This window comes from Lissotriton vulgaris, chromosome 11 (assembly GCF_964263255.1).
Source record: "Lissotriton vulgaris chromosome 11, aLisVul1.2, whole genome shotgun sequence".
NCBI classification, from domain to species: Eukaryota; Metazoa; Chordata; class Amphibia; order Caudata; family Salamandridae; genus Lissotriton; species Lissotriton vulgaris.
Window position 1 is genome coordinate 264,587,454 of NC_141699.1, and position 24,266 is coordinate 264,611,719.

Here is a 24,266-nt window from a genome sequence, read left to right on the forward strand (position 1 = left end):
TTGAGGCTGAACTCTTTGCTCTTTACTTCCTTTTTCCCACACGCTGATGACATGAAGAAATCTGTCTGCATGGAGGGGTCCATCACTGCCACGAACTGCCCGGCTAATCGTTTTAGATTAACGCACTGTTCTCGTTATTGTTAATCTTTTTCTTTTCATGGCGACAGATGCTTCGATTCCGGAATAATGGGGTGGGTTGTGTTGCGGGGTTTTACCGTTGTCCTCTGGACCCTTTTTCTTTTGGCTCCATTTGAGCCATTTGGTTTCGTTTTTCATGACAGCTCATCATGTGCACGCACCACCACCATCGACAAGAAACCAAACAATATGCACAGGCCACATCCTCATACCCTAGTTGTGAGGAGTCGCCCTGCCTGGGACCTAGGCCCCCACACACCTTTTATTCCCGCACCCTCCACGCCACAGATGCCCACCCACGGTAGACCGCTCCATGTTTTGTTGTGGAACATAAATGGTTTGTTAGATCGTATCAAGCGTGCGGCGATCCTTCGGAGCGCTCAACGCCAGGGGCCTGACGTCCTTTTCCTTCAAGAGACACACCTTTTGGGTACCCAGTGTTCGTTTCTCGCCTTCTACGGGTTCGACAAGGTCTGGCATTCCGGTTTCTTATGGGGATTCCGGGGGTGGCCATACTGACTCGAAGAGGTTTCCCCTTCACCCCAGTACATGTAACGACCAACGTTATGTGGCCTTGACTGGTCAGCTTATAGGACAGATCCTCAACCTATTAGCCACATAAATCCCTCCAGCCACACTACCCTCTACTCTTCAGCACCTCACAGAGGTTATCTAAGCTTTCCCTTTGGGTCAGACAATAATTGGGGTGACTTCAACGCAGCTATACAGCCATCTCTTGATACGACGGGTGAAACCCTCCTCCTCGCACCTCACCTCGGCCAAACGACTCTCAGATTGGGCAACCGCCCTGGGCCTGTGCGACGCCTGGAGGATATGGAATACCCACTGGCAACAGTGCACTCACACTTCCGCAGCCCACCACTCTCACCCCCGCATTGATCTGCTCCTGTTGCCAGCCACTGATTGTCAACTGGTTTCTGACATCTCCATTCTCCCCCGTGGAATCCCGGACCACTCCCCGGTCTCTATGCATTTGGGACCAGCCTCTGGTGGAATGGGTACGGTCTGGTGATTGAATGCATGGTTCTTACAGGACACGGAGATCAGGGATGCCCTCGCAGTGGAACTAAAACAATACTTCTTGATTAACAAGGGTTCGGTCCCTTCATCAGGTACACTACGGGTCTAGTTCACAAAGAACGAGCAGCACAGACTGCTCATCTGACTCAGGTTGAGGCCAAGGCCACGTGACTAGAGTCGAACCCGGGCACCACAGATGACGTTCAATCCGCTAGGCAGCTTGCGATGCTCCTGAAGGAGATCCATCAGGTTTCCCTAGGCTCAGCTAAGATGCTGTGGCGCTCTTCTGTGGCCCGCGTTTATGGATGGGATGACAAAAATGGAAAGTTGCCCCATAACCTGGTCTCCTATCCCAGGGCTAACTGCATTATCCCGGAAGTCAGCGATGCTGCCTGTGCCCATCACTGTACCTCGCAGGCTATCGCCCAAGCCTTCGTGGGCTTCTACGCCCAGCTCTACTCGGTCTGGACCCCTGTGGCTTCTCTGACAGCACTGCTGGAACGGGCAGAGTTTCGGCTTCCCTGCATTGCCCAGGATGAGTCCACGGTCCTTGAACTTCCCTTTACCTCGAGGAGGTATTTGGAACCATCTCCCTGTTGCACTCTGGCAAGACACCAGGGCCAGATGGCTTTTCCGCAGGAATACTACACAACATATTGCGATGTTTGGTCCCTCACTTAGTTGACCTATTCCAACATGTGGTAGAGAATGGCTCCATTCCCTCAGAGACTGATGTGGCTACTATTGTGGTCATTCCAAAGATCCAGCCTCCCTCCCTCTCCTGCCCGATTTCTCTCATCAACACCATGATGAAAATCTTTGCCACTGCTTTGGCTCAGCACCTCCGTCCCCTGTTACACGGGTTGGTCCACCCAGACCAGTGTTGCTACATGCCTGACCGTGGTACCCAACATTGCATACGATACCTCCACTTCGCCCTTGCCCACCGCCACCTCCTCACCCCGTACCTGCCGCTTCTTCTCGTCGACTTCGAGGAGGCCTTCAACACGGTCGACTGGAGCTATCTGGAGGATGTTCTCGCCACAATGGGCTTCTGCCCCCTTTTCAGACGATCTATCCGAGTCTTGTATTCCAACCCTAGTGCACGGGTCCTGACTACCGGAGCCCTCTCTGGGGCCTTTTCTATCAGGAGTGGCACCCGTCAGGGGTTCCCTCTCTCATCACTCTTATTCACGTTGGCGATGGAGCCCCTCGCCTGCCTCATACGTGCTGACCCCCAAATTCGGGGATGGTCTTGGGATCCCCATCAAATTGACGAAATTGCCCTGTACGAGGATGGTGTCCTCTTTTTTCTAGCTGATCTGGAGAACTCGGGCCCGCGCTGCCTGGAGGTCCTCCTTGCCTTTGAAGATGTCTCGGGTCTACTTCTCAATCCGGCGAAGTCCACTATGGTCCTTCTCCATTCGTCAAGGGCCTGCTTCGACTGGCAGTCGACTATCCCCTTATGACGCCAATTGTTCAAATATTTGGGGATCTGGGTAACACTGCTCCTGGAGCTGGAATGGGCTCTCAATCTCACATCGCTAGTCACGAAGGCCAAGGCTGATCTCAAACGTTGGCAGTCTCTCCCACTCAATCCCCTCAGAAGAAGGGTGCTTTTAAAATTATGATCCTCCCCCATTTTCTATACATTCTCCAAAATATTACCTTTCATCTTCTGGCTGGTTGGTTCCGCGAGATTGATGGCATACCTACCCGGTTCTTGTGGGGAGATGGGAGGCCTCGTATGGCCCTGTCTCACTGCCAGATCCCTCCCTTTGACAGGGGCATGGGTGTGAAAAACCTTCACTTCTATTATCTGGCCACTAGACTTATTGTGGTTCACGACTGGTTCGCTGGAGGCTGGTCCGACCCGGCTTATCGTACCGAGCTCAGGACCATGGACTTTCCCGAGCTCCTGGCCTATTGATATAGGGCTGCCATACCACAAACCATCCCACCTGTCACTAGAGCAGTCCAAACGGCTTGGCGCTCTGCTCTGCGATACATGCGGTAGGACAGGAAATGTACTCAACACACACCTCTGTGGTACTGCACCTAGCTCCATGAGGTGTCAGCCCTTCAGGGTTTTCGGCAGTGGGACCAGATCAGAATTTCACTCCTTGGAGATGTCTGGGTGGGAGACCACATCAGAACCTTTTCCGACCTGCAATACTGCCACTCCCTTCATACCACCCAATTCTATGAATATTTGCAGCTCCGACATGCCCTTAGTGTACACATCCCACCAGCCACCTCCCTCCCTGAATTCAGCCCACTAGAGGCCCAAGTCATGATGGGGAACCTTGGTAGAGGGGGGTGTCATGGATTTACAGCTCCCTGGTGAACAATGGCCCTGCAACCCTAGACTCACGGCACACCCGCTGCGAAGGTTGGTTCGGTCCCTTTAAAGAAGCAGATTGGCGAGACACGCTCATCTAAAATCCATTCATCCAACTTTATTATCATCACAAGGCAAACCTCACCCCCGCACGTCTGCACAGGGCAAAACTACACCCTCCCCAGCCTGCACATGGTGTAACCACACCCCGGCTGATTTTTACCACATGGTCTGGCAATGTCCTCTTCTGGCTTGTTGAGTCAGAGCTCACACAGACTTTAGGATGGTTGGTTCCAAATGACCCCTTGCGTCTCCTCCTGGGAGTATTTGAAGGTCTAGACGGCTCTAGAGCCGACAAACGCATCTTGGACCCTGCGATTGCGGTGGTCAAACGAGACATAGCGGCAGCCTGGTCCCAGGCGAAACCCCCCACTGGGCGTAAATGGCGTTGGGGGTGCATTGGTGCATGGCCCAAGAAGAACGCCTGTTTGAGGCCAGGGGATGTCCTGAGAAGTTTAAACGGATATGGGGCAAGTGGCTACATTTTGTGGTCTGATCTCTGTGCAAGTTTCATTTCAGCAGTGCTACAACCAAGAGGTAGCCCCCTAGGGGACCTTGTTCCTTGGTCTGATGTGCCGCTGTCTACTGTCGATGGACTTTGATACAGTGTACATGCTCATGCAGTCTTTGTATGTTTCGTTTATTATAAATGCCTTTAAGATAAAAAAAGGATAGTACTAGCCTATGCCACTTTCACTGAGGTGGTTCACCACTACAACTTACCAACAGAAAGCCCTTCCTGTTATGTTTTATAAAGGTACCCTGATGTAGACTCAGGTAGTAATCAAACCTTTCACCTATATTTACCCTGCTATTACACTGCATAAAGGTTCTTGGTACTGACCTTTTACTTAGTTACAGTACTGCTTAAATGACTTGAGGTTTTCTTGTTCATTATGCATGAGGATTCTTGGAATCTCAGCAGGACTACCATCTCCTTTATAATAACTATGTATAAGGGTCATTCCTTTAGTCATCCTAGTCCGACCTGACAAAGCAAGGTAGATCCCCTGAGGGCACCACTTTGGTATGTAAACACCATATCTTTGCTGAAGCAAGAGAGGAGAAAAAGGACTTCCATTCTGACACACTGACGCAAGACACTGAGGTTCCTGTATGCAGACACTCCAGTTTACAGTAGTCTGACATCCCTCGTGGGCTGTCCATCTCGAGACCAATACGGGGTCCCACAGTCTCTCACTTCAGGTAATGGGATTGTCTTTATCCTAGGGAGATTTTTGGCTCTACACCTACATACATACTATTTACCCTTAGGTACATCCAGTTAGGGTCGTATCATAGGAGTACACATTATTACTGTCATGTATTTTTTTTCTTTTTTTATCCTCATTTGCCTTATCTCCGCCCAAAACTCAACAAAACCACCTGGGCTGTTCAACCTCATTTACTGGATATAAAGGGGCGGGGTAGACCAACGCCTTTTAGAATATAGTCTCCCCTCTAGGAAACCCTCGATGGACAAGAAAACTGGGGAGCCTCATTTCACAGCAAGTCAAACCCTTACCCCAAATCCCAAAACTTCCTGGTCAACCAAGAAGACTTTCGACAGCCGAGGCAGGCTAAGGCTTAATCATTGGACCTTTACCTCTTACATACCATAACACCCTACCCTTCACCCAAAACGTGCCAAAAAGGATTCCAAAATGTATATCTTTTCTTTGTCTGATCCGAAATATCAAATTTTTGCAATAAATCTCAAGGAGCATAACCAATCAAGCTCTGTTGGAGGAGCTGGGGACACCCATTGTTTGCATATTTCTCTTTGGGCCAAAAGTACAGCATAGAAAATAAACTTAACATTGTCATTTGTGCCCTTTCCTTGCAGATCTAGTCTTCCAAAAATAACCAGCTCTGGGCTTACCTTAATTTGCAAACCCAGGACACATGACAGAAAGCTACTCACAGCCTCCCAAAAAACCTGAATCTTCGGGCACCGCAGAAACATGTGCAGATCATCTTTATTCGGGCTTTTACACTTGGGGCACGCCACCACTCCTCCTGAACCAAATTTGGAGAGTCTTCGAGGAGTCCAGTACGCCCTGTGCACTGTGAAAAAATTATTTCTTCTTAAATATGCGGGTTTTACTATTTTGTAAAGCATAGACATTGTTACTTGCCATTGGTCTTCCATTGTGATCTCCGGCATGCAATCTCCCCACAGGGTCTCTGGAAGCGTGAAAGGGCCATCCTCCATTTCTAGCACCAGCCAGTACCACAGTGTTATTTCTTTCTTAAAACCCCGATTCGAAAAAAGGTTCACCTCCAACTCGTGAGATCCCATTTGATCACCCATTGCCGTGGACCAACTTCGGATCTGTCGATACTTAAATCTAGAAAAACTGGGACCCGATTTCTCCTCACACTGAGCCCATGTAATTATTGTTCCATCTGGGAACAACTGCTCCCATCTCTGGAGACCCATCTCCTTTAGTGGTCGAGCCAGCAAATCCCTGGACCAGGGTGGGGATCCTAGTGCATCCCAAATTGAAGCCTTCTGGCTGTAATATGGGATTTTTAAAGCCCGCCTGATTCTGTACCATGTCTCCGCGATGTCCATTGAACCCTTTAACCTAAGCTTCTTGAAAAATTTGAGATCAGCAAATTTATACATGAAACCAATCTCGTTACAATCCTGCTCCTTCAACATTGCTCCAAAAATTCTGCCAAATGCCCTATCAGTCGTGATACTCAGCAGCATCCTACAGTTTTCAACAAACATTCCCATGAATAAAGTTGTAATTCTGGCACTGCCAGACCACCCTTCACCAGCCGTCTCCTAAGCTTCTTCCAAGAAAGGCGTGGTCCTTTAGATGCCCAGATAAAAGTGCTAATCTCACTCTGCAGTCTTGAAAACCACTCCTTCTTAAAAGTCAAGGGGACTGTTTCAAATACAAATGTTAACTTTGGCAAAATCATAATTTTCACCAGATTTACACGACCAAACAAGGTGAGTGGTAAATGCGACCATCCCCTTAGACTAGCATTTATCTGCTTTTTAATCCTAAAAAAAATAATCTTGGTAAGATCCACTTTGTTGTGGGTTATCCTAACTCCAAAATACCTCATATCTTTTTACATAAAATTCCCTCAGTGTTCATGTTCCAGGCCATAACCTCTGTTTTCTCCTCGTTAATATCGTAGCCTGAAACAGACCCAAACTCTTTCGTTATTTGTAGGAGACAGCTCATGGTTTGACGTAGTTTAGGGGTGTAAATTATTATATCGTCTGCATACAATCTGATCTTCTTGGACCAACCTACAACCTCAAAAGGAACAATATTCTCAGAGACCCTTATCTTACATTCAAGAGGCTCTATATACAGATCAAACAAGAGTGTTGACAACGGGCAACCTTGCCTAGTGCCACGCCTGATCGATACTGGCTGCGCCAACGTCCCGTTCACCAGTACTCTTGCTGTGGGGGCCCGATAGATCGCAGACAGGGTATTACAAAGATTTGTTCCTAAATTAAGATGTTTAACTAGAGTGTGCAAGTAATCTAAATTGACTCGATCGAAGGCCTTGGCGGTACCCCGATGTAGACTCAGTTAGGAACCAAACCTTTCACCTATATTTCCCCTGACATTACACTACATAAAGGTTCTTGGTAGTGACCTTTTACCTAGTTACAGTACTGCTTAATTGACGTGAGGTTTTCTCATTCATTATGCATGAGGATTCTTGGAATCTCAGCCGGACTACCATCTCCTTCATAATAACTATGTATAAGGGTCATTCCTTGAGTTATCCTAGTCCAACATGACACAGCAAGGTAGATTCCCTGAGGGCACCACTTTGGTATATAAACACCATATCTTTGCGGAAGCAAGAGAGGAGAAAAAGGACTTCCATTCTGACATACTGACGCAAGACGCTGAGGTTCATGCATGCATGCAGACACTCCAGCTCACAGTAGTCTGACATCCCTTGCGGGCTGTCCATCTCGAGACCAAGAAAGATTCCCACAGTCTCTCACTTCAGGTAATGGGATTAGCTTTATCCTAGGGAGATTTTTGGCTCTACACCTACATACATGCTAGGTACCCTTAGGTACATCTAGTTAGGGTCGCCTCGTAGGAGTACGCATTATTACTGTCATGTATTTTTATATCTGCCTGTGTTCATTGTTTTAGCACTATGGTAGGAATCTACCATCCTTTTACTCTGTTGGTGCTTGTAATCATTTTTATCTGTTTCTGTCTTATGGTTATTTCAGCACACCTATTTTACACTAGAATGATGCTGGTTCAATAAATGCTTATTGAAAACGTCCCCACTGTTTATTCTGTGTATATCTCTGTGACAGAGTGAGCACGAGTGACTGAGTGAAAGGTAATGTACTGTTTCTACGATCCCTGATGGGACAGAGTTGTCATGTTCAATATTTGCCAAGAGCTATTCTCTCCTTGGTAAGAGGAGTTTACAGTTTCACTGTGAGCAAGCTGGTATACAGGCAAACATACCCGGTGTAGGTGTCTGGAATCAGTCTGGACACCAATTCCACAGTCTATGTTGTCTAAACGCGCAGATCCTATATAGGTTTGTAGGAACTACATGACATTCCTACCAACAAAATGAACACAAACTAAGAGGCCTATTACGATGGCGGGCAGACATAGTCCACACGCCACCATAATGGAGTGCAGGACCGCCCGCCGATGCTGCGGCGGTTCCGCCATGCACATTAGGATGCACCCGCCACACTGGCGGGCGCATCCTGTGCCTTTTCCATTGCGGGAGGATCTGCTGGCTGCAGACCCGCCCACAATGGAAAAGGACATGCACTACATGGGAGGCACCACATGTTGCCTGCATGTAGTGCATGGCACTGAGTGGGGTACCTATACCCCCCGTGTGCAACCCCCCCCACCCACCCTGGGGGCCTGCAACAGGCCGTCAAAGCAAAGACTGTAGGGCTTTCCACGGCAGCAACGCTAGCGTGGAAAGGCCAATGCCAGCCAGCATCGTAATATGGATGGCGGTGTCTCGCAGACACCGCCACCTTATGCATGCAGGAAGAGCGGCGGACGGTCTTTCTGTCCGCCGCGGACCCCCCAGCAATCATGATATGGCGGGGGTCTTTGCTGTGTGGATGTCAGGCTGATCACACGGGCCGGCAGTGACTAATGGCGGCCCGGCGGAGGCGATCCGCCTGCCATCCTAATGGGCCCCTAAGCCCGCTAATGGATTAATTTGAAGATCCTTGGGTTGGCAGACTACCTTGTTCTGGGCACAGACGCCAACCCAAATTCCAAATACCATAGTGGAATGTCTATAACAGCACCTTGGCACAGGACGCCAAAACAAACAACAGTGGAAAGATGTCAAAGTGTCTTTCAATCCACACTAAGCAGAACCCAACCTACACCTTTAAATTTACAGAAGCATTACAAAAAAGCAAAGCTACCAACAACTAATAATGCATTACAAAAAAGCAAAGCCACCAACAACTATGAATGGAGCAATCTGTAACCAAAATTCCACCTAACCTTAGCAAACAAACCAAAAGTATGTATATTGTGCTACAATTTAAAGTAAAATACTTCAAAGCAACAATCAAGCAGATTATTTAGCAATAATAGCCAAAAGCATATCGTAAAATAAACACTAATCTAAACAAATCCCAATAAAGTATGAGATAATCTTAACCTACATTAAAAATTGTTTTATTACATCAGTCAAAACATTAAATCAAACTACTGTGTCTTAAATCAGACTGGTCTAATAACATAAATTATTTATTTAAAAAAACAAAACCTCACCAACCAAAAAGAGTCAAAGAACAAACACAATCCATTATGTAATATAATTACAATATATTTAATACACAATTATAAATGACGATCACATAACACTTACATAAATATTAAAATATAACATTTCCCATCCAAAATAAATAAATTAAATATATGACATACTCTTCTGTAGCTACAGATCATCCTCTGTATCAACGTAATTATAAATGTAATCCACCTAAAGTGGGTAAAATATTTTCCATAAAGACTAAAATAGTTTAAAAAATAAAATCAATCCAATAGAGATCTGTCGAAGCAATCAAAAGTATCTATGAACCATAAAAATAAAGTGTTTAAAAAAACAAAAATTCCTGGTTAAAAAAGAATATCAAGGTAAAAAATATTAGTTTATTATAAAATAAAAGAGACTTTGTTAAATAAAAAACAATAAATCCATATGCCCATAGGACAAGTTCGTAGAGAAAAACCCGCAAAGTAAAACAGTAAACCCACCTGCAAAAACAATACCAAAAGTATATATAGATTACACTTGGTTATCAAAAAGCAAGTAACATAACTCAATATCACTTAGCATATCTACACATTAATAAAACGCTGTACGAAAAAGTAAACCAAAACATTAGTGACACCATTACTATTAATACAACCATATGTACAAAGAATCTACAAAAAGCACTATAACTTATCTCTAGACCTCCCTCTTGCATTCCCCTACTATCAAAATACTAAAAAAAACTTTTTAAAAGGACGTAGCTGCTCCCACAAACAATAGCACCTTACAGGCTACCTGGATCCCGGAAAATAGACTAAAATAGGAGATATAGACTACAAAATTAAAGGTAGCTGTAAAAAAAAATAGCCACTAAATGAAACAAAAATAAAGACTATTCCACCATAGATGAATTAGAAAATAAGTAAAAAATGTTGAACGAATGTTTTCAAACATATTAAACATTTAAGACATGTCAAGAAATGTTTTTACAAAATGTAAAAAACGGTATAATATAAATTCAATAATAGTATAAAAATGTAGAATTCTTTAATATATAATGTATCATTTTAGGTTAAAATTATGTTAGGGAAATGTATATAAAACAATTTAATAAATGTTCAAGAAAAAGTGAAATTAAAAGAAAATACCTGGAGAATGTACAACATTCAATACTATTCCAATATGTTTAAAAATTGTTTATTCAATAATCAAAATGTATTAAAATGTGTTTAACTATCAATATATATGTTTTTATAAACTAGAAATGTTTATGTTTAAGAATGGAAAAATATACATTAAATAAACTTTGAAATACTAAATAGAAATGAAAAAATGTGCTTTACGGCTGGTGTGACCGTGGCATTCCAACCACCACTTCTGAGATGGCAGGAAGGGAGGGATATAAGGCCAAAACTCACCTTTACTTGTCTTCTACCATCATGGAGCCCCTCGTGCACGTCCTGCCACTACTCTACCTCCTCGACCACCTTCCAAACATAGTCAGAAAACTACCTGTTACCATAGACTCCTCAGTGAAAGGATGCACCGCGATGGGACCAGACAAGGGAGGTGGCATTCCCAAATATTTTCCACAAATACAGGGACCCTGTCTGGGATTGTTTCTTATCAGTCATTAAAAAACATCTCTAGGATGGCCTCCTAGGGCAAAACACTGGTACTGCACAGACACACTGTAGACAAATGTACGTGTTTGCAAATTATGTACAGTTATAGTGATGTGTGCATTATTTTGTGTTCCACAACACCACCTCCTCAACAATATCACACTCATTAATCTTTGCCACACATAAGTTTTACCCTGTCTCACTTGTCTACCATGTTTCTACTGATCTTCACTAGTCATACAACTTATCATTTTTCAAGTGTTGCTAAAGTGACATTGAACAGACTACAACTACCTTGAGGTCCTGTGACTGCAAATCTAACCAACATTCTTCACTCATGTTGCTTGCCCCTTCCAACTTGTTTCCCATGTCACTACAGATCTTCACTTATAATGCAGGTTATCATTTGTCAAGTGTTGCTAAAGTGACATTGAACTGACTACAACTACCATGAGGCCCTGTGATTGGAACTCTGACCAACATGCTACAATCCTTTACTACATTGTGCACATGTCTGACAAACTCCATGTGCACTGGACTTGCTAACTTTAGTATGTCAGGAACAACCAATAGAATAACCAAGTGTCAGGCATGTGTTGGCAATGGGTAAGTGCAACTTTTGAAAGGAAACAGCACTTTCAGCATTTGGCACACATCCAAATGAAGTAGTTATACGGTACACATTGCAAGATGGGACCATGTCCCTGCAGACCTACACAAAGGTATGACAGGTTGACTCCCTCCATGTTTGAATACACAAACACCTAACACATACCCAACCTACATAAAAAGTAAGAAAGGCAAGCTAAAATACATTGACAGTGGCCAGGCCAGGCTAAAATACTTACCACATAACATGTCACCCAATGCAATATCTGCCCCATCTAGATATCAACCCACATAAGCATCCTTATAACAATTACCCTTGTCCTGTCTACCTCCAGCACTGGCTCCAAGGTCACATCATACTAACCAACCAACTGGCTTAGAAATCAGGGATCAAACAAATACAACTGTATTCAGACAGCAGTAACTATACAAAAACATCAAATAAATAGGAAAGTAATAGCAGGACTATTGTATTCCAAACTGTGAAATGGTGGTACAGAAAGGATTCAAACAAATCAACAAATAAAAAGCAAAGGCCATTGGCCAGTCCATTAATTGTCCAATTCCCACAGCACAATGAGTATGCTACCAACCTTGCCTTTACTGACACTGCCAGGGAATCCTCCCTAGGAAGGGGTATCTATTGGTCAGTCAAGGCACCTCAATGATGTTATTTGGGAGGGCTGGGGTCGGTATTGGAAGGGCTTGGGTTGACTTTGGGCGGGGGGTTGCTGCTGTGGCAGAGGAGGGGCAAGGGCCATTGGGTTCTGCTACTACCAGGTAATTGCCACTGGAGGTCGACTCAGAAGAAGATTATTTCAAATCAGGCACCTCCATGGAACCTCCCTTACCTTCTGGGCCACTGCCTCCTGCGGCGTCAGTCTCCTAACTGGAGGCACTCAGGCCAGCTGCCTCCCCAACGTCATCGGCATGGTCTCCTTTGCTTATCATGTTTTATGCTGAATTGACAAATGAAATAGATGTAAGACATTTGCGTAAACTCAATGTACGAACAGCTCCATACAATAACATTATCAAAGGTGCGAAGATCACTCCACTGACAAGGTTTCCAAATACCTCCCTGGAGACAAGGTGGCCCGAAGTTTTCTGTCAGCAGTTGCACATATATCTATTGTACCAGACCCCACCTAGGGCTAGGGCCATCCCCAGTCCAACACCATCCACAGATTGCATATCTATAAATTAGTAGGACAGTGAAAGTCTTTTAGAGGCTCCATTCCAATAATATGAAGTGTCACTTGTGTCCAAAAGGGAAGGCACATCACAGTACCCAAAATGTTTTGCACACACAAATACCAATGTATCATAATGTTTAAACACCCACATATGACAATACCAAATCTGCATGTCACTCCGTGATGCATGTCATCAGTCAGTGAATGCACCTTCAAAAATATACGTGTGTAGTTTACATAACTCTACACTCCGACATCAATGATCTGTAAGGGTAGATACCATGAAATATATAGTATCCACAATTACAAATGACTAATAAGCGATATCAATGTCTCTTCATATGTCTAACAAACCCACCAATGTCTACACACTCCTATCTGTGTGTACACATCACTTGCATTCCCAGCATGAATTAGCTTTCTCTTTTACACGTTGGCCAACACATACAAGTGTAGAAGACTCTCACCTTAACCTATGTAGACCTTTACAACATGTATCATACCCTTGTGCAGCTGATAGCTCAACACATTAAAGCTACACATGCCATCATGTGGGCATAATTAATGATGGTTCCAGTGTTTGCCATCTCAAAATGCTGAACATACCCCACTTACCAAGGCCAAGTATGGCTCCTTGTCTTCATCCTATGTGCACTGCATGCCATGTCACATATAAGAGATCCCCAGAACAAGATCAACAGTATTGGGGGAGCATCACTACTGACAAAGTAGACATGTGGTCTTTGTAGGACAGTTGACACACAACATCAAACATATGTAGGTGAACTGTCACCATACTCAGCCATGTGTCTGTACAACTCTGAAGATAGCCATGTGACTTGACTCACCATTGGATCTGGTCCAAAAGATATGTCTTGCTAAAGCATCATGCACCTACGCCAAGACCTACACATGCAACAACACTGCTAATCCTTAGGACATGAGCAACCTACAATGTTGATGGGGAAACTGCTGCTTGTAACAGGAGGAATATGTTAATGAACAATGTCTGACTCACCCCCTCCTAGCTGCTGTTGAGCCCTCAACTGCCCTTCAAGCTCTGGGTAGGCCACAGCTAGGATGTGGGCCATTAGTATAGTCAGTGTCCAGCGCGCGCCCCTACCACTTTGGGAGGACTTCCTCAGCTGAACCTCCACAATCATCCTGGTCCAATGTCTCAGGTTCTCCCACCTCTTCCTGCAGTGCACGCTGCACCGATGATAGACCTTCCCCAATCCCTGCTTCTGATGGACATTGAGCTGGAATTATATAAAAGATTAAGCAAAACATTGTAACTGCAAGTAAATGGATCAATGTGGGGGACACACACATTTTGGAAAGATCTAGTACAAGCAAGCCTTGAGACCCTCTGGGTGAGTAGTGCGCTATACAAATCTCTGAACTTGAACTTGAACTTTTAATACACTACATGTGTAGTCCTCTCATGCTTAGTACCACATATATGGGTATACACACTTTTGAAGTAATCAGCGGACTAACCTCAATCCTGATTGTGTCCTACACTGACGAAAACAGCCCACTAACACCATGTAGGCCAGGGCCATCCTACCTAGAATGTGCTGTGAATTCCTGTGGCACACACACCATTCAAACCTTCTGAAGGGCAACCTACTTGTGCATGTTTGTACACACACTATAACCTCCAAGCCCAATTACCAAATGCATAAGGTACATACAGCCTAACACCATAGTACAGAGTGACAGCAAACACTAAGGTCACAACGATGAAAGGGCTCGCATGATTCACACTGACAGATACCACTCTGGGATTGTCTGCCCATGTGGACTACAGAAAGGGACACCATACAATGTGTGACAGAGTTAGAGTGGTTGGTACTAGTATCACAAGACATACTCCCTGCTATATGTGGCACTGACACAGGGATGACACCTATAAACTTTAGGATATCTAGTTGTATATGTTGCCTTTTAACAAACTGCTGAACCAAAAGAATAAATTGTCTCACACATAAGCAATTTACAGGACAGTAAAAATGTGACACGAGCATTAGGCCTGTACCATGCAAGCATGATGTTAGGAAAAGGTACAACACACCTGGGAAGTAAATGGCCTGACTTGATTCAACCACACACATCCACAGTGTGGGCCAACGGATAGAAGTATCAGGTCAGTGGGTGACATCTGACAACATACTAAATTTTCAACTTGCAAAGGCAATCTGGACAAATTGTGAGGGAAGGGACTCATTTTGGGAATATCCAAGGACCAGCTGAACTACAGAGAGGTAAACCTTGGACTCACATGTGCCGCCCAAAGTGACTGTGCTTCTCAGCCTCTGCCTTGGTCAATGATGGGCACAATTCTTTATCTTCCCTTGCCCTCTGCAGGCTGTGCAGACTCATCATATATGTACAACACATTCTCCTCACTTCAATGCAGAAATGTACTACTATGGGCCATGCTATATGTGACACGACTAATGTATGGCACTCTGAGGGGTCCATTACTGTTTAGCTAGCTCCATAAGCATCGTTTTATGAGTACAGTTCTGTCCTTCATAAGCATTTTGTCTGTACACATGCCTCACATCATCCTTACCTGCTTCTAACAGTATACATACACAGCTCAGACTGTATGCCTATAAATATTTTAAACCCTTTACAATGATTTTGTAACACAAGGTTTACATTGCACCATCAACTGAACCTATGCATGGAAATGTGCATGCTTCCCAGGGATGATCTTAGGCTTAAGAAACGTAACAATGATGAAGTTCAGTACACATAGTATAGTGCTTAAGTATCCATTACATGAATGTCCTATGTAGGGACACCAAACGTTTACTTCATTACTATCATATGGCACACTGGACACTAAAACCCCATCATAGCCTGTGAGACATGAAGCAATGCAGTCCAACCGAGTGAAGAATGTATGTTAGGAAGTTACCTGCTCCTCTGGTGAGCCATAGAGCTGGCCATACTAGGGAAGAATCTCATCGACGAGCATCTCCATTCCTCTGGAGAGAAGGCTGTGGCCCTTACCACACACTGCGTGCCATGATTGCTTCCAGAGATGGCAAACAGCAGCTGAAGTTAAAGTGTATATCGCAGCAATGTCAGTAGGCAAGTGAATAGTTTTCTGCACCACCACATACATGTACGCCACATAGGCAGTCTTATGCATACACTGACATATCCGTTGGACCACGACCGTCATATGCAATGTTAGCTAATGGCTGTGTCCCCTTCTCCCGGCGGTAGTTGATTTTGAATGCCCAATAAGCACTGTCAGGCGTTTGAATTGAGAGATTTGTCAATTGATCTACAGCGTAGAAACAAGTATGTTTAGACATGTCTACAGAGGTTGAAGACTAATGTTCTGTAATTACCACTTCACAAACAAAATTGAACAGCATTCCTGCTGAGTTCCCCATGATCACCCCAGTGATTTTGACCCAGCAATGACGTAAATAAGGTATTCATATTGGGCATAAGACAGGTCAGTGTATATGATACAATTGGAGTATGTACAATGTATACATCTCTGAAACTCACACATGTGGAGTCCAGAATTAGTATTTAATGGTCACATTGATGTCAGTCATTAAAAACGTGGATGGATGTTTAATGCTTACATATCCAGTGCTGTTTGTTCACATGATTAATGTGACTTTCTCCTCACAGATATTACTGCGGACACTGTGACCCTAGTCCTAATGTGTGTACACCACACATTTAGATTGTCTGGGACAGTAAGTAGACGGTAGGATCCAGTGTACCTGCCATTCCCAGAACTTCAAACCATGGAAGAAATTCATGTCATGAAGAAGTTCTGTCTGAATAGAAAGTACCCATACATGATAGTACTCACTGCACCCTGTGGATTCCTGGCAGCCTGTGACCTGGGCCACAGTCAACGTTGCACATGGCTCCAAATCCCCATGTGCACAGTAGCAGTGGACTGAAATATATCAGGGAAGAATATTATCATAACCATCAGCCATGCCAATCAGGGAAATGTGAAAGTACAAGCCAGCTAAGCAAATACAGCAGGAACTGATTGTGAGACACAGGAAGATGATTTAGGTGAAAGTCCAACACACATATGTGGACATATGCCCAATACAAATCATGCAACATTAGGCCTACACAATTCTTTCCATGTGTGGTGTATTAAGTGTGTACACATTAAACATATATCCAACTTGCATCATTCTGAGATCTTCTAGACAAATGAGGTTGACATTTTCCAAGAGAAGTTGAAATACCCACCATATGACATCCCACCTAATTCCATGTTATCCAACATGTCCGTCCATTGAACAGTCAGCCTTCTCCTGTGGTACACCATCCCTGGTGTAATTTACAGGATTTACAAACCACTTCTAATTGCACAGTAAACTAGATGTACGAGCCAAAACTGTAGTTACACATTACAAAGTACATAATAACTTCACAATAATATCAGAAAAGTGTCAGGACTCATGTGTTTCTAACAAAATGATCTGCTTTATTCAGATCTAAACAAAACTATTTTTCAAATGGTCAGGTCATTGGTCTGTCCACATGGGTCGAGGCTGTGGGATATTCATAAGTGGGTTCAGGTTGGGAGGTAGAGGGAGTGGATGTGTCTGGTGTAGGTGGCTCTGTTTTTGGTACTAGTGTGTGTTATATAGATGAGTGTGGGCATTTGCGTGTAGTGTGTGTCTATGTAGTGGATGGTCAGGGGATGAGGATGGGGTGGGGTTGTCTCTGGGTGTATCAGTTGTATGTGTGATGATGGGTGTTGGTGTGTGCATGTATGCTGTCTGTGCTGATGGGTAGTGTTGTTTGGTGTAAGGGTATGTGGGTATGTGTGTGTCTGTGCAGACAGTGGGTGATGTTGATTGATGTGTGGCTGTGGGTGTGCGTTGTGTGCTAAGGGGGTGATGGGTCATCTGGTGTTGCTATGCTCCCATAGCCAATGCTGGTGGGGTTCTTGGGGGTGTAGGTTAAGAGTTTGGTGTGTGTTTGAGATATTTAGGTTGTGTGTGTCTGTGTGTGCTGCATAGGTCTGTTTGGGTGGGTGGGTGCATGCACAGGTGTGTGTGTGTGCTTAGGGCAGGCAGGGGTATCGGATGTTAGGATGGGGATGAGGGATGAGGTAGAGGAAGGCTGTAGGGCAGAAGGCTGTGGTGGGTGTAAGGCCACCATCAGAGAGGAGGCCAGAACCTGAACTGATCTCCACTTCATCATCATGTTTGTATCAGGATGTAACATCATTCTATATACTTAGGCCCTTTTAGCATACAACAGTGACCAGGTGACTTCATCTAGCATGGCAATATTTTTTTTTTTTAATTTTTTAAAACCTTTATTTTCAAATAGTGCACACAGCTATTCTGCCTTACATCCCGGAGGCTAGGCAGCAAATTAGTAGACAATGGGTCAAAGTGCAAGAAGCAAGGTACCAGCACGTGTCAAGGTTGTAAATTTTCATTTTTTGTATTTTTGTGAAAAAGGAACAAATACAGAAAAAGGCGCCAGAACTAGCGCTAAGAAGTAAGGCAATTAAATCATTATGCAGTGGGGCCCAATCTAGGAGTCGGTTAGGCACAGTGATCACAGTTAGATTCAAAACAATATGGATGCATAGAACCATGGGGGGGGAAGCACAGGATAGTAGTGAAACCAGAACGCCAGTTGGAGTTATAAGCTATGGGGTCAAATGTTCTTCCAGTGGGGCGGTTTCCGGTGGTATGCAGATGTCACCCCTGTACTCATTCCAGGCCCCCCACAGCTTCTGCCATTTCTTGGGTTTACCCCTGGCTACATACACAGTCTTTTCTCGGAGCATACACCAATCCATGTTGGCCTTCCACTGTACCACCTTCGGGGCTGTTGTCGCACCCCACATCTGCGCGATGTCCCGTTTTGCAACCATATTCCCCAGGGTAACCCATTGTGTCTGTGCTGTGGCGTAATCTGTTGGGCCCCAGATATTCAAGAGGCATCTCCGGGCCTCCGCATGAACTTCCACCCCAGTTACCTCGCTCATAATCATGTGTACCCGCCTCCAGTAGGAGGCTATCGCACTACACTCCCAAATGATGTGCATGAAAGTGGCCAGAGCGCCACAGCCACGTCGACAGAGGCCATCAACCGAGTGTCCCATGTGTATTAATCTAGGACCAGTGACATAAACTCTGTGCAGAATCTTTAATTGCACCAGTCGAAGCCGGGCGGGAATAGCAACCTCCTTGGGGGACGACACCGCACATTGCCAGTCCTCGTCGTCGATCTCTATCCTGTCCCGCACCCACTGATCTCTCACCCCCAGAAGAAGGTCCGTGCGAATATTTATCAGTTTTTTATACGTTAGGGAGATAGCGCTATCCGGCATATGGCCGTCGATTACCCGATCTTCCAGGGGAGAATATTCGGGGATCGTCTCGCCCTCCGGCATGACCGACAGGAGTGCGTGTCGCAGCTGAGCGTACCGAAAATATTCCGTTCCGCCCAGCTGGAACTCTGTCTGTAGTAGGGCAAAAGATTTCACCTCCCCTCGTATCATCATATCCTCCACCCTAGATATGCCAATCATGTCCCACTTGTCGAATCCCTTGGTGTGCCACAGTTTACTCAGAATCTCAGAGTCATAAAGTGGAGTTGCCATTGTGAGCCTGCCCTTCCACCCCTGTGACTTTGTAATCGTTCTCCAGATATGCACAGCTATTTTCGTTGGCCCAGACATCCGCCTATCAAGAGATCTCGTGTACAGCGCCCTATGGTATTTCCCACCATCCAGGAGCCACCGATCCATGGCGTAGCCCGGACTATCTGCCGGGCCGTAAAGGCCGTGATTAAGGGCTGCCAACTGAGAGGCCCAGTAGTATCTCCGCACGTCTGGCAGTGCTATACCCCCATCATACCACGGGAGCGTGAGCTTCGTGATAGCAATGCGTGGCCGGCCATCCCAAAGCAGGGAACGTTGCAAGCTCTCGATTTCCCCAAAATATCTAGCTGGGACCGGGTCTTGAGTATTTTGCAGGGCACACAGGAACCTGGGTAGAGACATCATTTTAAATAATGCCGCGCGCCCAAGAAGGGAGAGCGGAAGTCTACGCCAACCCTCTACGTCACGTCGGAAACGAACAAGAGGGGGAAGCAAATTGTTCTCGTAGCGTGCTTTGGGGTCAGTTGAAATGTAGATCCCCAGGTATTTAAATCCCTGTCTCGCAACCTGTATGCCGCAGTTCCTTGGAAGACGAGGTGTGTCCCCTCTCAGAACGTACAAGTGCGACTTCGACCAGTTAATGATCAGGCCAGAGTGCTGGCCAAAGAGTCGAAGCACGTCACATACCACGATGAGAGATTTGCAAGGGGAGGTGAGATACAGAAGGATGTCATCTGCATATAGCGACACTCGGTCCTCGAATCCAGGGGACCAGCGAATGCCGTGCATGTCAGGGTGGTGCCGTATCCACGCTGCCAACGGTTCAAGTGCCAGTGCGAACAAGAGGGGCGACAGGGGACAACTCTGCCTAGTGCCCCTGTGAAGGGCAAAGGACGCGGATATACGACCATTGACCGTCACGTTGGCCAGCGGGCTGGCGTATAAAAGTTTAACCCACCCTACAAATAACGGGCCGAAGCCGAGCTTCGCCAACACTGCCCACAGGTAGTTCCATTCGAGGGAGTCAAACGCCATTGTGGCATCCAACGACGCCAGAACGGCTGGCTCCCTGAGCGTGTGAGCCCTGGCCAGGGCTCCATGGAGTCTCCGAAGATTAAGGGCCGTGTTGCGATGTGGAATAAAGCCCGACTGGTCCGGGTGCACTAAGTCGCCAATTGCGCCAATTAAACGGTTGGCCAGCAGCTTGGCAAGAATCTTCGGCTCAGCATTCAACAGAGAAATGGGACGATACGATCGGCACAGATCTCTGGGTTTCCCTTCCTTATGAATAACCACAATGGTGGCCAGCCTCTGGTCGTGGGGAAGCATGCCCGTCTCTCGCGCCTCCAAGAACATGTTCCGCAGGGGCGGAGATACGACATCGGGCTTGATCTTATACAATTCCACTGGAATACCATTGGGGCCGGGCGCCTTACCGGGTCTGAGGGAGCGAATGGCAAGGGCTATCTCGTCCGCGGTGATGTCCCTATCCAAGTCCTCACGGTCCGTCTCTGACAGACACGGGAGATCTATTTCCGCCAAAAGCGAACTGGAGTCCGTCTCAGACCGGTCCGAGACCGAAGTGTAGATGGTCTCAAAGTAGTCCGAGAACGACGCCACTATTGCACTCGGATCGGTGACAAGCAGGCCGTCTTCCCCCAACACCTCCGGAACCACGCAAATGGCTCTCTCCTTCTTGTCGAGCCAAGCAAGGAGCTTGCCCGCCTTGTCTCCGACATCGTAAATTCTACCCTGTTGTTCCCTACCCATGACTTTGTCAGCATCAGAGACAATATCACGATATTCTGATTGTTTAAGCGAGAGAGCGTCGGGCCCGCCTCCAATTGGGAGTCCAGCTCCATGATCTCAGCCTCGATGCACACCATGTCAGCATCTCTGCGTCTCCGGACGTCCGCAATAAGGGAGAGAGCCTCACCTCTCAGAACCGTCTTAAACGCCTCCCACAGTGTGGCGGCCGATGCAACCGACCCAGTATTCTCAGAGAAATAGAGCTCAATAGCCCTGGCCAGGAGTCCGCGCGTCTTCGGGTTACGAAAATACCACAGGTTAACTACGACCGCCCGCTCGGTGACCACAATGTCGAAGTCGAAAGACACCCAGACCGGGGAATGGTCCAAGATGCCCCTCGCCAGCAAGCGGGCCTCGGAAATTGCCGACGCGTGGTCCGCCAGGGCCAGGACATAATCTATTCTAGAGAGGCTACCATGCGCCCCGGAGTGAAACGAATATTGACTCTGGGTGGGATGCATAAGTCTCCAGTAGTCAATCAGACCCATGGTGTCGAGCAAATCGGGCAACCAGGATTGTGAACTTCGGAGATCTCTGGGCGGATGTCTGTCCAAGGCCCCCGAGCAGACTGATTTGAAATCGCCACCCACTATAAGCAACCCCTCGGGTAAGCCCAAGATGGCGCCACCAAGGTCCTGAAAAGTATTGTTTTGTAGCCCCGGGGGAACGTAAACTGAAACCAGAATCACGGACCGTCCCTCCCATCTTCCCGAGACGGCGGCGTACCGCCCCCTCTCATCAACAACGCTAGAGTCGATCTCAAATGGGAGAGACGTGCGTAACATAATCCCCGCCCCCGGGATCCTGAGGAAAACCCTGAATGCACCACCATCTTGAAACCCTTCCTGTTAAGCGCTCAACACGTATTTCCCACCAAGTGCGTCTCCTGCAATAGAATAACATCAGGCATACATCTCTTAAACAGTTGCAAAACCACCCCTCTCTTTATGCGATCACCCAAGCCGTTAACATTCCAACACAGAACTTTCAATTTCCTACCCCCCATCGTCAAGTCGTAGGCCTTCGCCGACCCCAGTAGGCCTCATAGGTATCCTGAAAGAATTAGAGCATTCGTTGCATTGCCGTAAAAGAAGAAAGGAGAAACAAAGAAAACAAACAGAACCAACCATAAAACCACCCCCCACCCTCCATCCCTGCAGCAGACTAAGTAGCCCCCCCAACCAGCAGTGTGCCTGTCGCCCCATAAACTAAACTACAAGAAGACCCTAGAGGAGAAAGGAGATCACGTAGTCCCCCCCGCCACCCTCCATAATGGTAAGAAGGATATACATCGTAAAGTGCAGCAGTATGGCTTTTGGTCATTGTCAACAGGAACACTGACCGACAAAGTTAGTAAAATGAGTTCTACTCCTGACGCTCGGGGCCTCCAGAGGCGCCCTCCGAATGTTCTTCTCGTTCCTCGTGTCTGTGTGGCAAAGTGTCCAGCCAGTCGCTCACCACTTCAGGCATGTCGAAGAATACAGCACGGCCATCATGTTCAATACGTAGTCTAGCGGGGAACATCATCGAGTACTTCATCTCCAAGTCTCTGAGACGCCGCTTCACTCCCGCAAAACTTTGGCGCTGTCGTTGAACCGCCCTAGTAAAGTCTGGGTAAAAGTTGACATCCGCTTTCTGAAACTTGAGGGGCCCATGTCGTCTCGAGGCCTGTAGGATCACGTCCCGATTTCTAAAGTTGAACAGGCAAGCTATAATGGGCCGTGGCGTGGCGCCCCACTTGGGCGGTCTACCCGGCATTCTGTGGGCCCGCTCAACTGAGAAGAAATGGCTGATGAGTCTTTATCAGTTCTTCAACTAAGAGATCGGTGGCCGAGTCCTCTGCGCCCTCCGGCACCCCTATAATTCGGACGTTCTGCCGCCTGGCACGTCCCTCAAAATCTTCTAGCCGCTTCGAGAAGAGATCATTGGCAGACCTCAGGTTCCGGACCTCCGTCTGCAGGTCCGAGACATCAGTCGTGAGGCTCGCAGTTTTGATGTCTAGCGATTTCACCCTGTCATTAGTCTTGCCGAGGTCGACCCTGATCAGGTTAAGGTCGATCGCCAGAGTATCGACTTTATGCGTTAGGACCTCGTGTTGCTTGTGCATCTCCGTTCTGATGCCAGCTATAGCCCCCATGATGTCTCGGAGCGTCTGCTCTGACTCGTCCGGCAATCCCGCCCGAGGGGCGTCTTTTGAACGGGCGGCCGCAGTCGGCGAGATCCTTTGTTGGGCATAGCGATCAATCTTGTTTGTCTGGGGTTGGACCGTCTTCCTACTGACCCGATTCCCGGTTCTGTCTGGTTCGCCCTTGCCCGCCATGTTGGAGCCAGGAAAATGAACAAAGGGTGGTACACCAAAACCTCTCCGGGCGTGCGAGCAGATGTGGGGCGTAGCAGCCTCAGATGTTCGTTCAGCGAAAGGCCACTTCGCAACTTCGCACACTCCGCAGGGTCGGCGCAGGAGTCACTCACACGGCATATCAGTCATGCATCGCAGTGTCGCTGCCGTCGGCCATCACCGAGACAACGGTCCGTCCCTGGCACGAGTCTACAGCACGACGTATCTCCGTCTAAAAGTGTTGGATTTTGAATCGGACAGCAGATCCCGTCTCAACGACCATTCACCAACAAGAATCCACCACCGTGGATCAGGATTTCAATCAGGATTTATGCGGAGGGTCGGAGGGTCTCCGGAGCTCCGAGCTTACGCTGCCATCTTGCTTGCCCGCGAAGCTCCTCCCCCTAGCATGGCCATAATTAATGCATCCCTACCCATTCTACACAAGACCCTGCTACAGCAAATAGTCATGTTCCTAAACCCACCTCATGATGAACTGATGGCCACCTGATACAGCTATATTCCTGCAATATGTGTAGTATCAAGAAGGGTGTGTCATGGAAGTGCCCATTCCACACTGTTCACACAATCAACTGAAACTTCTCCTTTTGTCCTCTGTCACATCACTCTCTACAAAGGTGAAAGTGCGTACCCTTGCTATATATCACATTCCTCACACAAAATTAGAGTGGAGACAATA